Source organism: Vombatus ursinus, unplaced genomic scaffold (genome assembly GCF_900497805.2).
Source record: "Vombatus ursinus unplaced genomic scaffold, bare-nosed wombat genome assembly UNPS02014821.1, whole genome shotgun sequence".
Taxonomy (NCBI): Eukaryota; Metazoa; Chordata; class Mammalia; order Diprotodontia; family Vombatidae; genus Vombatus; species Vombatus ursinus.
The window spans coordinates 9,828,582-9,844,817 of NW_020954599.1; positions in this window are offsets into that span (position 1 = coordinate 9,828,582).

The window sequence follows — 16,236 nt, forward strand, 5'->3', positions numbered from 1 at the left end:
GGAAGGAAGGAAGGAAGGAAGGAAGGAAGGAAGGAAGGAAGGAAGGAAGGAAGGAAGGAAGGAAAAGAAAAAGAAAGAAAAGGAAAGACATGCTACATTGGACATAATATCAAAAGGAAGGCAACAGCATTAAGGAAGACCAGGAAAGGGTATGAAAATGTGATGCAATTGAGAATTTGGCTGTTATTTATTTTGGAGAGGTTGTTCACTGAATAGCTGAAGAAAGGGTGGATAAAAAGGACCAAGAGAATTATTGCTTGAAAGAAAATAGTTTAACCCTCATCTTTCAAAGAAACATGAAAAAAAAATTGTTGAAAAGAGGCATATATTTATATGTTGAGAGATCTTAAAGGTGGAACCATATTTCCAGAATATGTAGCAAATAGCTATGGTTGTGATGTTTCTCACAGTTGATATCTTGTAATTAATTATTCATCTTTGTTGTATTATTTGTTACACTGATAATAAGTACTATAGCCAAACATCTTGGTATGTTTATTTTAGCCTAGGAGGTTACTTCATGTGTATGTGTGAATGTACACAAGTAAAGATATACATACACACATATGTATGTATATATGCACACACATTAGATACACACACATATAGAGACAGAGATATGAGCAAATGTTCATTGGAAAAGAGGTTTCTCAAGTTTATAAACATAAATATTTAATTTATTAATTAATGATAGAGATGTTAAAATTTTAGGAATTGCTAAAGGAACTTCAAAATATACTTCTTGATTACCTAAGAACTTGGCATCAAAATAAAAAGTAAGCGAGTAGCAGGGGGGTAAAGGTGAAAATCACTCCTCCCTAGTTCATGTGAATGTAGTTGAATTTATAACCCTGCTATACCAGTAATGAAGGAGGAACTGTTGGCAGCAGTAAAAGAGCTTTATCCAGAGCTCTGCTGAAGGAAGACTTACATGAGCAAAGTGAGATAAGGAAGAAAAAGCTTATAACTACAAGAGATGCAAGGGTAACTAAATTTCTCTCTTCTGGTTCTTCTCTATCCCTCACAATTATGGCACGTAGTTCAGCAAATAAAAAGTATCGATGTGTGTTCATTAAGTGAGTAAAAAGGGATTCTTAGAAATGACTGGGTAATTAACTGACTGAACTAACTGAGGCAAATTGGTTCATTTCCCTGGGCCTCAATTCCCTCATCAATAAAGTGAAAGAAGTTGAATAATATAACTGTTTTACAAAAAACTAGGCCACTAAATACTATCTTTATGTGCCAAAAGTCTACAGGTCCACAAAATTTGTAATGCCAAAAATAGGTCACATTTACTATAGTACCTTAGATTTGTAAAATATTCTCCTCACAACCATCCCATGAACTCCTTCTCAATGAAGGTCTCCAAATAGAAATGGTATGGCTCATTTTCAGCTATGTTATGGCTAAAATTCCTTTTTCATCATGGAGTGTATTAAATGATTGATAATGTCCCTTTGAACTTAAAAATTCTGTGATTCAGTGATTTTGAGCATGATGAAATCAGGAGGAGGAAAGTAAGAGGGACAATGGAAAAATAACAAAGTAATTATTCAGGAAAAAAAATAGCTTTATCACCAAAAGGAGAGAAGGCTAGAATAGTTTAGGTGAGTTCTGTTGGAGAAGGCTAATTGATAATGATAGGAGATAGAATGTATGGAATAGCAGTAGTCTACAGAAATGAGACAGAGAGGGAGAGAGAGAGAGAGAGAGAGAGAGAGAGAGAGAGAGAGAGAGATTGTTTAGTGGGCATTTGTTGTTGTTGTTCACTCATGGACTCATGGATCAGGAAAAAAACCCAAAATGGTGAAATAAGATGTCAATGTAAGGCAGTGTAAAATAAAAACTTTGTAAACCAAGCAGGAACATTTTAAAATAAGCTCTACACAGACTAGAGCTGAGGTTAACAATGGCAACAGTGAAATTAAGAGCCAGAACAATCAATGCTAACAGTGTTAGTATCCAGAAGGTTGGGCATAGAGTATGTAGAGCTTTGAAAGGGGAAAAAGAGAACATTATACTTTTGATATAACAGTAGGAATAGAGGGCCAAGTAGGCAGAAGTGAAAAAAAAAACTGGCTTTGGCATTATTCTTTGAAATAGTGACTTCTTTTGCTCACATCACATTCAGTCTAGGATGGGTATGATACTAGATATCAAATGAAGAATGAGAAAATAACACACGTGTACACATGTATACACACGTGTATGTATACATATATTCATGTGTATGTGATATATACATATATATTCACATGTGTGTACATATGTATATACATACATATATTCCAGAATAATATCCCCCCAACACAAAGGCAGAAAAAAATTTGAAATGTGTGGCAATTGTCTCTACCTCCACATAGGAAGAGGAAAGGAATACTTTTGATATGACATGAAAAATAATGTTTTACAGATGTAGGCTCAAAGCAATGACAACTACCAAATCAACTAAGATGAAGTGTCTAAATATAATAGGGTCTCTCTATAAAGACACTCATTTGGAAATTAATTGCCATGGCTTACCTTACTGTAACAAAAACTTTGATTTTTTAAAGTTATTTTGAAAAAAATAGCTGAAAATAGTAAATTCAAATCACCTCAGTCTTTTAGATCTACAAAGGGTACTTTTATTTGAATGCTTTGCTTTTTTTGTTGTGATTTATTCAATGTTACAACCTTTTAATGCTAGACTTTCTTTCTCCCAATTTCCCTTTGTATGATCCATAACTCTAATTGTTCAGATGCTCGCATTTCACCACTTCCAGGATCACAGGAAGAATAATGATATTAAAAGATAGATCTCCATTTCAAGAAAAAGCTTTAGGTCATTAAAAGGAATACAATGTTCTCTAATGCAATCTGGCAAATTTTTATCTTCTCATGTAATTCTGAGCCCTGTTTATTATCCATTATGCATTTTTGTACGTGTTAAATGAACCAGGTCTATGATGTATTCAGCCAAATCTATCATAATCTGGATGATTCTTCATCCACTTGATATTTCCTATGTGAATAGTTAGCAGTGAATGAACAGAAAGGTATTACCAGTGAAGACTTGTATAGAAGGGACACAATGGATATGGTGTTAAAGGTATATGGGAGAATTCCTGCCAAGATGGTGGCCTGAATTAAAAGCAGACAAATTAGCTCCCACATATCTACTGCAGCAATATCCTACATATCACAACAGACTGAATAATTATCAAGAAGTCAGTGAAGAACTATGAAAAGTGACTTCTTCAATCCTATAATTAAACAAATCCTAGAACTGAACAAAAAATCTAAAGGCAGCTAGGTGGTACCGTGGATAGAGAGCCAGACTTGGAGTCAGGAAGACCTGAGTTCAAATCTGGCATAGACAAGTCTCTTAACCCTGTTGGCCTCAGTTTCCTCACCTGTAAAATGAGCTGGAGAAAACTATGGCAAACTCTAGTATTTTTGCCAAGAAAACTCCAATAGACCAAACAGAAAGCAAGGATTTCATGAGAAGCAAGAAATAGCAACAGAAGGGCAAAAGATTGAAAACATAAGAGAAAATAACACATTATTGGGGCATAAGAGTTAAGTATTGAATTTTATAAAGAAATTTTACATCAGTAATTGCAGATTTTAATGCCACTTTTGGAAAAAGTAGTAGTTTAGAACATCCACATCATAAGGGCTAAAACATTTTTTACAAAAAGAATTCAGGAATCTTTAACAAGTCATAAAATATTTGGAAACATTTAATTACAAATTCTAACACTGTAGCTATAGATAAAGGATGACAGTTGGTCTAGACTACCTGTTTGCTGATACCACCTGATTTCTATGGCCTTTCATCTCATTTTCTACAAATAACTTCTCTGTAATTCTTAAACAACATTATATCAACCCACCTTAGTGGATGTTACATTCTGAGGCTATTTGTAGTGAGTATGACAAAGCAAAAAAAAAAATTTATAGGCATGAAGATTTCTAATAATAAAATGGTCTAATTTCATCCCATACAGGGCCAAAAACACAGTAAGTATTTAATAAATACTCATTGGTTTATTGATTGGATGATTCTATTAATGTGATTATTCCCTCCCATGTCTCCCCACCTTAAGCCATTCTCAAATGTGTCTTCCTAAACATTTTCCACATGGGATCCATTGAAAGTGTCAGGAACCTTTTTCTTCTTCCCTTGACATTCTGGAATTACCGATGGAGCATATGCCTTGTCCGTTGATTGTGTTTGTTATTACTACATTACTTGAACATCCCCTACACATACACACAGTTGTACATTTATGACATCTTTCATCATCATCATCATCATCATCGTCATTCTCATAATCATTAATCATCAATATAAATTTCATTATATAAAACCTTAAATTCTGCAAAACAATTTAAAAATATTATCTCATTTTGTTGTCACAAACACCCTGGAAATTAAGTGCTATCATTATCTCCATTTTACATAAATACTTTTTAGTCCTCCCCTATGCCCACCTTTGCATTGAAGACCCTGAGAAATATGTCAACTTAATTTACAGAGTTTTTTTCAAATTCACTACAGAATTTCTCTACCTCCTCATCCTCTGTAACTAGCATTATCACATAAGCTACATTTATTTTCAATTTGTTTTTAAAAATACTTACCATGTGACACAGAGGAATTAGATGGGGGAGGAGGGCCAATAGTTCTGGAACCCTACTCTCATTGGTAATGGGTTAAAGAGGGAACGGTATGTGTGTGTAGATATAGATATATAGATACATATATACATAGATATGTACATACATGTAATATGTATGTATATATAAAAGTTTTCTAAATTCAGAAAGAAATAAAAGGCTAAGGGGATAAGCAGGGGGGAGAGCATAAGGGAGGGTGAGGGAATAAGATAAGGGGGTATAGTAGGGTGTTTAGATTAATGGGAATGGGAGGATAAGGGAGGGATCCTTGGAGAGGGGGTGGGTTAAGTAATATGAGGGCAAGGTGGCAGGTAGAAGTAAAGCAGAGGAGCCCAGAGGGATTGGAAATAAGAGAGATGCACAAACCTAAAATAAAGATTAGGAGTAGAATTTATTAGAGAAAAAAGCAGGTGTGGTAATCATGATCTCAGGCAAAGTTAAAGCTAAAATAAATTTAATCAAAAGAGAAAAATAGGGAAACAACTATATGTCAGCCATATTGATGAATATTGTTTTAGACTATTTAAAATAACTAGCCATTATAAGGTTGGAATATGTCTGTTGTGTAGGAAATGATGAGTTGGTGGACTTAGAAAAATATGGAAATATTCGGATTTATGAAGGAACAGGTTATCCTCTCTTAGAGAAATAGAGGACAAATAAGTATAATATCGTCCTACATAGATGCATATGAATGTACATGTCTATATATGAGTATGATTATTGGTATTTAAGCATATGTAAGTGCATATGTGTATTTTATATATATATACACATATATATCTTTGTGTGTATATGCGCACACATGTAAGTATGTGTGTGTGTGTGTGTGTGTGTGTGTGTGCGTGTGCTCGAGCAAGCACAGGAGCTTAATTGTAGCCTGGGGGTTGGGGAGGAAGAGGGAAAAACAATAAAGTAAAAAGTACACAACAGAGAACAAAAGAAAACTTACAGGGAAGCAAAGAAAAGATGAACAAGTCTGAACACAATGTGTAGCATTTATTATATAGGCTTTCTTGAAATGGAAATTTATTGCTGTATATTTTGAATCCTCTCATATTCTGCTGGGGACATAACAATTTTTTTTCTTATTTTGTATTAAAGTTTATGTTTCTTTTTCTTTTCTTATTGTGTATTTAAATTTTAGTATTTAAGTTTAAAATAAATTAATTTCAAAAATACTTACCATGGACTCTGAAAAATAAGTTTACCAAAAAAGTCCATGAAACAGATTTCCTAATACCTTTGGGTACCCAGAAAAAGCTTCTCCACTCACTCCTTTATTTACTTTTCCAAAAAGAACCTAAGTGGCCCATTAGAGTAATAAACTAGTAAAAGATAAGTTCTAATTCACTTATCCTCTGCCTCAATTCCCTCATCTGTAAAATAAAATAATAAGAACTACCTTTCAGGATTATTGTGAAGGTAAAATGAGACAATATTTGTAAAATGATTTGCAAACCTCAAAATGATTTGTAAACCCCATAAATGCTGGCTATTACTATCTTTATATTTAGGAACAATGTCTTTTTGTCTCCTTACTTCTTTTGTAGAGAGAATGTCCTGATTTTAATGCCGGAAAGAAACAATGTCCATAGAGTCCAATCTCTTCATTTTATAGGTGAAGAAATTGAGACCAAGAGAAGTGACTTAACTAGCATTACAATAGTAGTAAATATCAGAGGCAGGATTTGAACTCTGCATAACTGGGGAAATGAGTATTCACCACAAAAAAAAGGGATTTCTTTAATTGACTTGGTTGGAATCTTGATTTCTGGATGGCATTGTGAGAAAATGCTTGCACAATCCCCGTGTAAAAAGGAAGTAGAACCTCAGCAGAAGTTTTTAAAGGAGAAAGGATTTGGTATATTCTCCCTGCCCTGACATGGGGCTCTCAAGAGCAGAGATGTTCTGGAGGGTGGGCCAAGAAAAACTGAACATATGGTAGTAAGGGCAAGTCTTGGTATTGACTGTAGAACTATGACAGGATTCATGCAAGCTCACTTTCTACAGTTGACCTGACCTGTGATGAAGATTGACAACTCTATAAAAAATGCCAACATTTGTGTTGTGGCCCTCTTGTTCCTGAGGCAACTCCTACAGATTTTTTTTCTGTGATTTCCTTTTAACATCACCCAGCATATGTAACAGCCCATGCTCCTCAATCCTTCCAAAAATGAGAGATGAAGCCTGGGATTTAAGGTCTTTGTGGTCCTCCATATTTATTTACCTTCATACACTCTTTCAGGAGACTGCTTATCCTTTTTTTGCTTATCTTTTCCCCCCTCAACTATATTTCTACTTGTTTTATTTTATGTTATGGTTTTTCTATACTAATATTCTCTTTAAAGTTGCCTATACCAGCATCTCACATCTCTGATTTGAGAAATATACTTAATTCGCCTCAGATAATTTAAGCCCTGGTATGATCTCAAAAAAGACCTTGCAACCAAGGGGTATAGTGTGGTAGGAGCATCATCTTCTAGGTTCCTGAATATGTTGACTATGATAGTTTTTTCCCTAAAAGTAAAAAAAATCACTACAGATTAGTGTCAAATGAAACAAATAGATCTAAAAGGAATTGCACGCTATTAAGAAACATGAAAGAATTAGATCACTAATAATAAGAGAAATCCAAGTCAAAACAACCTTGAAGTTTCACTTCACTCAAAACAAATTGATAAAGATAATAAAAGATAAGAATAGTCAATATTGGAGGAATTGTGGAGATGTAGGTAAGGATTTGTGAATTAGTGTGAATTAGTATAACAATTTTGGAAAAACAATTTGAAATTATAATTTCTTGAAAGATGCTATACAGGCATCATCATCCTCATCTTACCAAACATTTATATAGTACTTATTATGTGCCAGACACTGTGCAAAGTGCTTTACAATCATCATCTCATTTGGTCCTCACAATAACCCCGGGATGTAGGTGCTATTATTAACCAGTTTTTTACATGATGAAACTAAGACAAAAAGTGATTGAGTGATGTATCCAAAATTACATAGCTAGTAAGGATCTGAGGCTGAATTTGAACTCCTCTTTTATTTTTAAATAGTATTTTTTCCCAATTACATGTCAAGACAATTTTTAGCATTCATTTTTACAATATTTTGAGTTCCAAATTTTTCTCACTCCCTCCTTCCCTCCCCTCCTCTCTGCCTAAAATGGCAAGCAATTTGAGTCAGTTTGTATATGTGCTATCATGTAAAATATATATCCATATTAGTCATAGTTGTGAAAAAAACAAACAGATCAAAAGGAAAAAAACCACAAAAAAGAATAAAGCAAGTGAAAAAACTGAGCCTCAATCTGCATTTAGATTTCATTGTTCTTTCTCTGGATGTGGATAGCATTTTTCTTTGTGAACCTTTTGTACTTGTCTCAGGTGGTTGCATTTCTGAGAAGAACTGAATCATTCAGTTGATCATCACATAATGTTTCTGATACTTTGTACACTTTCCTGATCTGCAAATTTCACTTTGCATCAGTTTGTACAAATCTTTCCAGGTTTTTCTGAAATCTACCTGTTCATCTTTTCTGATTGCATAATTGCATTCCATTACATTCCTATGCCACAGTGTGCTCAGCCATTCCCCAGTTGATGGGTGTTCTCTCATCTTCCAATATTTTGCAGTCATGTAAAGGGCTGCTTATAAATATTTATGCACATGTGAGTCCTTTTCCTTTTTTTAATGATCTCTTTAAGATACAGACCTAGTAGTGGTATTGCTGGAACAAAGGGTGTGCACAGTTTGATTGCCCTTTGGGCATAGTTCCAAATTGCTCTCCCCAATGGATGGATTTGTATACAATTCCACCAACGGTGCACTGGTGTCCCAATTGTCTCACATCTTCTCCAATATTTATCATTTTCCTTTTTTGTCATATTAGCCAATCTGATAGGTGTGAGGTGGTACCAGAGTTGTTTTAATTTGCACTTGTCTAATCAAAGGTTATTTAGAGCATATCTTTGTATACATATAGATATATTTGATTTCTTCGTCTGAAACATTCCTGTTCATATCCTTTGACCACTCATCAATTGGGGAATGGTGTGTATTCTTATAAATTTGCTCAGTTCTCTATATATTTGAGAAATCAGGCCCTCATCAGAAACACTTCCTGTAAAGATTGTTTCCCAGCTTTCTGCTTTCCTTCTGATCTTGCTTGCATTGGTTTTGTTTGTGCAAAAGCTTTTTAATTTAACATAATCAAAATTAACTATTTTACAATTCATAATGCTTATAACTCACTTAACTTATTCTTTAAGAATTTGGATGCTATACTACTTTGCACATATATGCTCAGTATTAATATTACTTCATTGTCAATGATACCCTTCAGCAAATTGTAGTTTCCTTCCTTATCACTTTTAATTTGGGCAATTTTTGCTTCTACTTTGCCTGAAATCAGGGTTGCTACACCTGCTTTTTTACTTCAGATGAAGCATAATAGGCTCTGCTCTAGCCCCTTACCTTTACTCTGTGCGTGTCTCTATGTTTCTATGTGTATGTCTCTATGTATTCTACAACATATTGTAGGATTTTGGTTTTTGGCCCACTCTGCTATCTGCTTCCATTTCATGGGAGAGTTTATCCCATTCATATTCACAGTTATGATTACTAATTGTGTATTTCCCTCCATCCTATTTTTCCTCTTATTTATCCTCTTTCTCCTTTCACCCTTTCCCTTCTCAATAGTATTTTGCTTCTGTCTACCACCTCTCCAGTCTGCTCTCTCTTCTGTCAGTCTCCCTACCCTTTACTTAATTTCCTCCACTCCTACTTTCCTGTCAGGTAACATAGAGTTCTATATTCAACTGTGTGTGTGTGTGTGTGTGTGTGTGTGTGTGTTATTCCCTCTTCGAGCCAATACTGATGAGAGTAAGGTTCAAGTGATGCCCATTGCCCACCCTCCCATCTTTCCCTCCATTGTAATAGGTTTTTTGTGCCTCTTCATGTGAAATTACCCCATTTTACCTCTCCCTTCCTTCTGTGCCCAATGTGCTCCTCTTTCTCATCCCTTATTTTTATGTCATTCCCTCAAATTCACCTTATACTTGTTCCCTCTGTCTATGCATATTCCTTCTAGCTGTGCTATTAGTGGAACAATTTTTTTTTAAATTACAAGTATCATCTTCCCATGTAGGGATGTATGCAGTTCAGCTCCATTGAATCTCTTAGGCATTTTTTCACCTTTTACCTGTTTAGGCTTCTCTTGAGTCTTGATATTGGAGATCAACTTTTTTTGTTCAGTTCTGGTCTTCTACTTATGAAAGCTTGAAATCCTTCTATTTCATTGAATGGCCATTTTCTCCCTTGATGTATTATGCTTAATTTTGCCAGGCAAGTGATTCTTAATTGTAATCCTAGCTCCTTTACCTTCTAAAAGATCATGTTCCATGATCTGTGATCCTTTAATGTTGTTGCTGCCAGGTCCTGTGTAATCCTGATTATGCCTCCCCAATATTTGAATTATTTCTTTCTGGTCATTTATAGTACAATTTTTCTTTCACTTAATAATTCTGAAACTTGTCTATAATGAGATCTCTTTCCTGAGGTGATCAGTGGATTTTTTCAATACCTATTTTGCCCTCTGGTTCTAGGACATCAGGGCAATTTTCTTGGATAATTTTTGAAATATACTATACAGGTCTTCCTTTTGATTATGGCTTGCAAGTAGTCAATGATTCTGACATTGTCTCTTCTGGATCTATTTGGCAGGTCAGCTGTTTTCTCCATGAGGCATTTTACATTTTCTTCCATTTTCTTTCATTCTTACGAATTTGTTTGATTGATTCTTGATGTCTTACAGACTCATTAGCTTCCACTTGCCCAATTTTAACTTTTAAAGTATTGTTTCTCAGTTAGCTTTTGTACATTTTTTTTCCATTTGGCCAATTGTATTCTTTAAGGAGTTATTTTCTTCTGTGGATTTTTGTATCTCCTTTTCCATTTTTCCAATTATGTTTTTTAAAGCAGTTTTCCAAGCTATTGACATTTTTTTTAAATAATTCTCTTCCATCACTCTCATTTCTTTCCCAATTTTTCTTCTACCTCTCTCATATGATTTTTAAATTCCTTTTTGAACTCTTCCATGAGTTCTTTCTGGGCTTGAATCCACTTCCAATTTTTTTGTTTGGAATTTTACCCATAGGTGTTTTGACATTGTTATACTCTTCTGGGTTTTTTGATCTTCCCAGTCACCACAATAACTTTCTATGGTCATATTCTTTTTTGTTGCTCATCTTTTTTGGGCTTTTTCCTTTCTTTTAAGTTTGAGCTCTGCTCCTAGGATAGAAGGGATACTGTCATAAGTTTCTTGCGCCAGTGGCTTTAGGCCCTGGCTGTTTACATGGTGTTACACTGGTGTTGTCCTGAGGTCCATTGGGGAGCCTTATGTCTGGTGCTAGAGTATGAGGTGTTGTGGGGGGTGGCACTGCTGGAAGCCATAGGGGTCTGAAAGCTTACTTGATGCTGAGTTGGGGTCTTAGTGCTGGTGTGTGCTGAGGCCAGTGGGGTATTTCTGCATGTCCCTGGAGGTACATTGGAGCACGTGGTGGTTTTGCTGCTAAAAGTTGCCTATTGACTCAAGGCTGTGGTGAAGCATATGCCAGTTCTCAGAGCTGTAGTCTTCCCATTCCCCTGCTTATGCTGAGGCACATGGTTGTTCCTGGTATTGGTGACTGCCTGCTTCACTGCACTGGGGCTCAGTATCCCCTGTTGGTTTTTTGAGGCGGGGCTTGCTCCTGGCTTATTGGGACTCTTCTTGTACAGGACTGTGTTCACCTTTTACCTGAGTGAAACAGACCTTTCTTGCCAATGTTCCAAGTTTCTTGGGCTAAAAGTTTATTTCACCCCATCTTTTTGCTGGTTCTGCTGTTCCAAGATTTGTTTTGGCATGATATTTTATGGTTTTCTGGAAGTGAATATGGAAGGGTTATGTCAATTTACTGCTTACTCCACCATCTTGGCTCCCAGAAGTCCCTTGAACTCAATTCTTCATGGCTCTAGAAAAATATGACATTTGTCTTATTGTCATTGCTGAACACTTCTGACCAACAACCCCTTCTTAACAAACACATTTCTACATAGAGGTTTTCATATCCTTGCTGAATATCCTTTCCATTCTATTTTTAAATAAACCTTTTGTTATATGTTGGATATTCTACAAGTTTCTCATTTTGTTCCAATCCTTAGCTTGAACCACATGACCACCCTGAATAAGTTCTGGGCCACAATAATCTCTAAAATCCCTTATAAAACTATTTAATTTTACACCACTCTGAATGAAGAAATCCATTTGACTTCTGAGGGTAATGAAAGAAAAATAGAAAAATATTTATCATTTTATTGATGTATATTCCACTTAATTTCATAAGATTATAATTTTGTTCTAATAATATCACCAGACTTATGTTCAAAGATTTTCTGGAGAGTGCATTAGATAGGTATAGTCCCCATTTGAGTTTTATTCCATTTGTCTCCATAATCACAAGTGTAGATATAATTTGGAGGAGAAATAGAGTAAACATACATGTCCTTGAGGAATAAGATTCTTATAGGGAAATTTCCTAGGGAAACAACAGCTGTAGAGAAGACAGATGGAAGCAACAAGATTGAAAGAAAGTCATTTCTTAATGCAATGCTTTTCAAACACTTCCTAATGTCATGCATGACTTTTTTGCAAATCAATAATTTACCTTTCAAAATGGATAGCTGAAGTAATTGGGTCTGTTTTGGGAAGTGGTGAGAGAAGTGCTTGAAATTTTAACTCAGCGGTTAAAGTAAGTAGTCCAATGCAATATAGAAAAACATGTGGTCATTCCATGATGCTTGGCTGCTTGAACTGAGTGTGTTGCTTAGAAGTCAGTTTGAATTTTATGTGTGTGTGTGTGTGTGTGTGTGTGTGTGTGTGTGTCTGTGTGTATGTGATAAAGTTTACATTAGAAGAAAGTTACGACAGCTTCAATGAAAATGGAGAGATCCTGGACAGGCACTTTAAAATACCATTGCTACTAAAGACATAAGTGCATGAAGCCTTTTTTCCCTTTTCCAGTAACTGTTATCTTTCATGAGTCTGTGTTTGTGAGATAATATGTAGATTCCAGTTTTCTCCACACTTCCCTTTTTGGGCGGGGCTACAAAAAGATGCTTTTGAGAAGAGAAGACTATTTTTCCCACATTCCTGTTCCCCAATGGGGACCCAAATATCCAGTTCCAGTTGGGCAATACAGCTCTTCCTTCCTTCCTTCCTTCCTTCCTTCCTTCCTTCCTTCCTTCCTTCCCTCCTTTCTTCCTTCCCTCCTTCTTCCTTTCTTCCCTGCCTCTGTCCACATAGGGAATCATACCCTTACCTGGGAGTACTCTGCTCAAAAGTATATAAATTTTGATCACTGAAACCTTGCAAGATACCTTGGGGTTTGTGGGCTAGATTTCTGTTTTCAAGGACAATGCCTTAAACCCAAATCACTTTGGCTCTCACAGATTGGACAACCATAGGTCCCAGCCCAAGTCTCACTTGATCAATGTTTGGGCTCTGATGGCTCAGAGTGAATATAAATAGTAATTATACTATTATTAGTATTATATAGTATATTATATTATATATTATATAATATATTATTATATATTATAGTATTATAATATTATTACTATACTATTATTATTATATATAATAATAGTAATTGTCTATTTTGGCCAGAAACCCTGAGGGTCTTCTCCTGTCAGATTAATTTTGTGTTTGTGTGTTTGTGTGTGTGTGTGTGTGTGTGTGTGTGTTGTTCCATGGGCAGCCATGGACAAGAAATTAAAAAGAGAAGGCCAGTCAACTGGTGATAAGTTTCTTCTACTTGGACAGATAGCATAAGGACAAAAGCTTTGTATAAGCACATAATACATAGCAATAATTACAATCACACCTAATAATACAAAGTCCAACTTAAAAAAAATGTTAAATACCTTTGGCTCTTGGCATAGCTAGTATTTATAGAGTACTTTAAATTATGCAAAGTTATTTGCATATATTTTCTCATTTGATCCTCAAACTTCCCTGAAGTAAGTGCAATTATTATCCCTATTTTGCAGATGAGGAAACTGAGGTAGGGGAGGAGCTAAGTGACTTGCCCAAGAACACACAGCTATTAAGTATCTGAAGGAGGCTTTGAACTCTAGTCTTGCTGACTCCAAGTCCAGCACTCTTTCCCTGGCACCAACTAGCTGCCCTTATTTGTTTTAAGATGCCTTAAACTGGCCTTTGGCAATTCAGGTTCTCTCCTCCCTGACTCTGTGAAAAGCCTCTAATCCCTTCCTTGTTCCTTTCTATTTCTCTCTGTACTTGGTCAGACCCTTTTCAGCTGAAGCAGCAAATCTCTTTTGGTCCAGGTTCAGCTCTCTAGGCAGCTGTCCCTCAGCACCCCTTAGCAACAAGTCTCTCCTGGTGTCTGATGTCCCTTAAGCCCTCTCAGTTATTTTCACCTTTAAAGTTCCTCCACCTCAAGGCTGGCTGATCTCTTGTCAGAGGGATCACCAAGCCTCTTACTGAGAATAATTCAAGGAGACTATAGACATATTTTGTTTGCCCAGGAACAATTAATTCAACATTTAACTCTAGTCTTTTGCACCATCCCAAACAGGACTGCCAATCTTCATCACAAGTCAGGTTAACTGTAAAAAGTTAGCTTGCATGAATCATGTCATAGTTCTACACTCAATACCAAGACTTGCCTCATACTACCATATATTTAGATTTTCTTGGCTTACCCTCCATGGCATCCCTGTACCTGAGAGCCCTATGTGGAGGTAGGGAGAAAGCACCAAATCCTTTCTCCTTTAGAAGCCTGAGATTCTACTTCCTTTTTACATGGGGATTCAGCAAGGATTTTCTCATAATGCCATTCATAAAATAGGATTCCAATCAAGTCAACTAAAGGAATACCTTTTTTGTGGTAAATCCCCCACAATTAAACAGAAAGTGTTTCACCCCTCTCACTTGTGGGCTTATAAAATAAGACACTTCCAACCAATTTCATCATAGTTATTACTCACCAAAATTATTCCTGGAAGGAATTGTCTAATCCATCCTGGAACAAAGGAGTCCCACCAATTAACCATGAATCATTTCCCCAGGATATAAGGAACTCCCTTCATGGGATAGGGATATTAAATAACCAGAGACTTGAAGTAGGGGAGCAAATAAGGATGACAAGGAAGAGTCAAAAGGCAGTCCATCCCAATTGGGTAAGTCTAGATTGTGTCCATATATATATTAAAAAAAAAACCACTGGGTCAAAAAAGCTTTTCCCCTTCTGATGATAGTGCCAATTCATTGACTGCACTGGGAGGTAGGATACTCAAATGAGATAGTCAGGGACATCATGGTGAAGCTGTTGCTTCAAGATCATGCCATAGTGTTCCATGAGAAGTAGCATGGTGACCCTCACTGGGCAAAACTAGCTCCCTTACCCTTAGTTATGGGAGTCATGTTATTCTGGGATCATTACAGCATAGCTGTCCCCCCACGACCCCCATGTCCATATTGGCATTGGCAGTGATCCCACTCCCTAACCTCAATCATTTGTTCAAGGGCATCAAATTAGTTGTTCATTTCAGGAGACGATGTATGTCTATAGTGGACTCTGACATGTCCCAACAGTAATTGTGTATAGGGCATGGTGGGCAGGAGGCAGGGAATTGACAAAAGTCTTCCAATTGTCCTGAGCCCTAAGGGGAGAGTCTTAAATTATCCAGCCCTATTCTATCTATGCTCCAGACCGCTCAGTCAGACTCATACCCACTCCCTAGAAAAAAGTAGAGATGAAAGTATTTTCTACCCAATCTTTCAAGACTCTCACATATCAGTCAAGCAGTTTATAGCTCAGCACATTTCAAGGACTTTTCAGGACCCCCAGCTTTCAGAATATTTTCTACAACTATATTGATAACCTCTGAAATCCAGTTAAAAATGCTTCTCTTGCAATAGGTCATGCCCTTGATGAACTAGGGAAAAAAAAACATTAATCTTCATGAGTTAGGAATTTATGAACCTATTGGGATAGCAGAAAAAAAGAGAATCCCAGCTGGGACTGGTGGCCTCAGACTCTGATAATCTCAATTTGTTCATGAACACTGCCCACAATACTATTCTCTGCCAGTATCCAATATGCTGCTCATTCTGATGGGGTTTGTACTGTTGCTGATGCCTATGATTGCTGCCCATTTTATGTGGTCTGCATCAATAGCTATTCTGCTTGGGCCTGTAATTCATTCAGTGCCTACTCCTGTCTACTCCCCAGGGGCCTTTGTTGCTGCTAGTGGTGCCTACTGATGATGTCTGCTCTTCTGCCTGGCATTAGTACCACTTTTGGACTGTATCCAGAATCATCAGATTGTCTCCATCCACTCTCTTTTCCAAAACTTAGCTGAGTAAATGACCCTGGATTTTATTAGGGTTGATCTTCTACCCCTTGTCCTTCATAAGAATTGTCATTTAATCTGCCATTATGGCCTTAACTGGTCCTGTCAACATTACATCAGAAATGTAGTTTTGGATATCAGTGC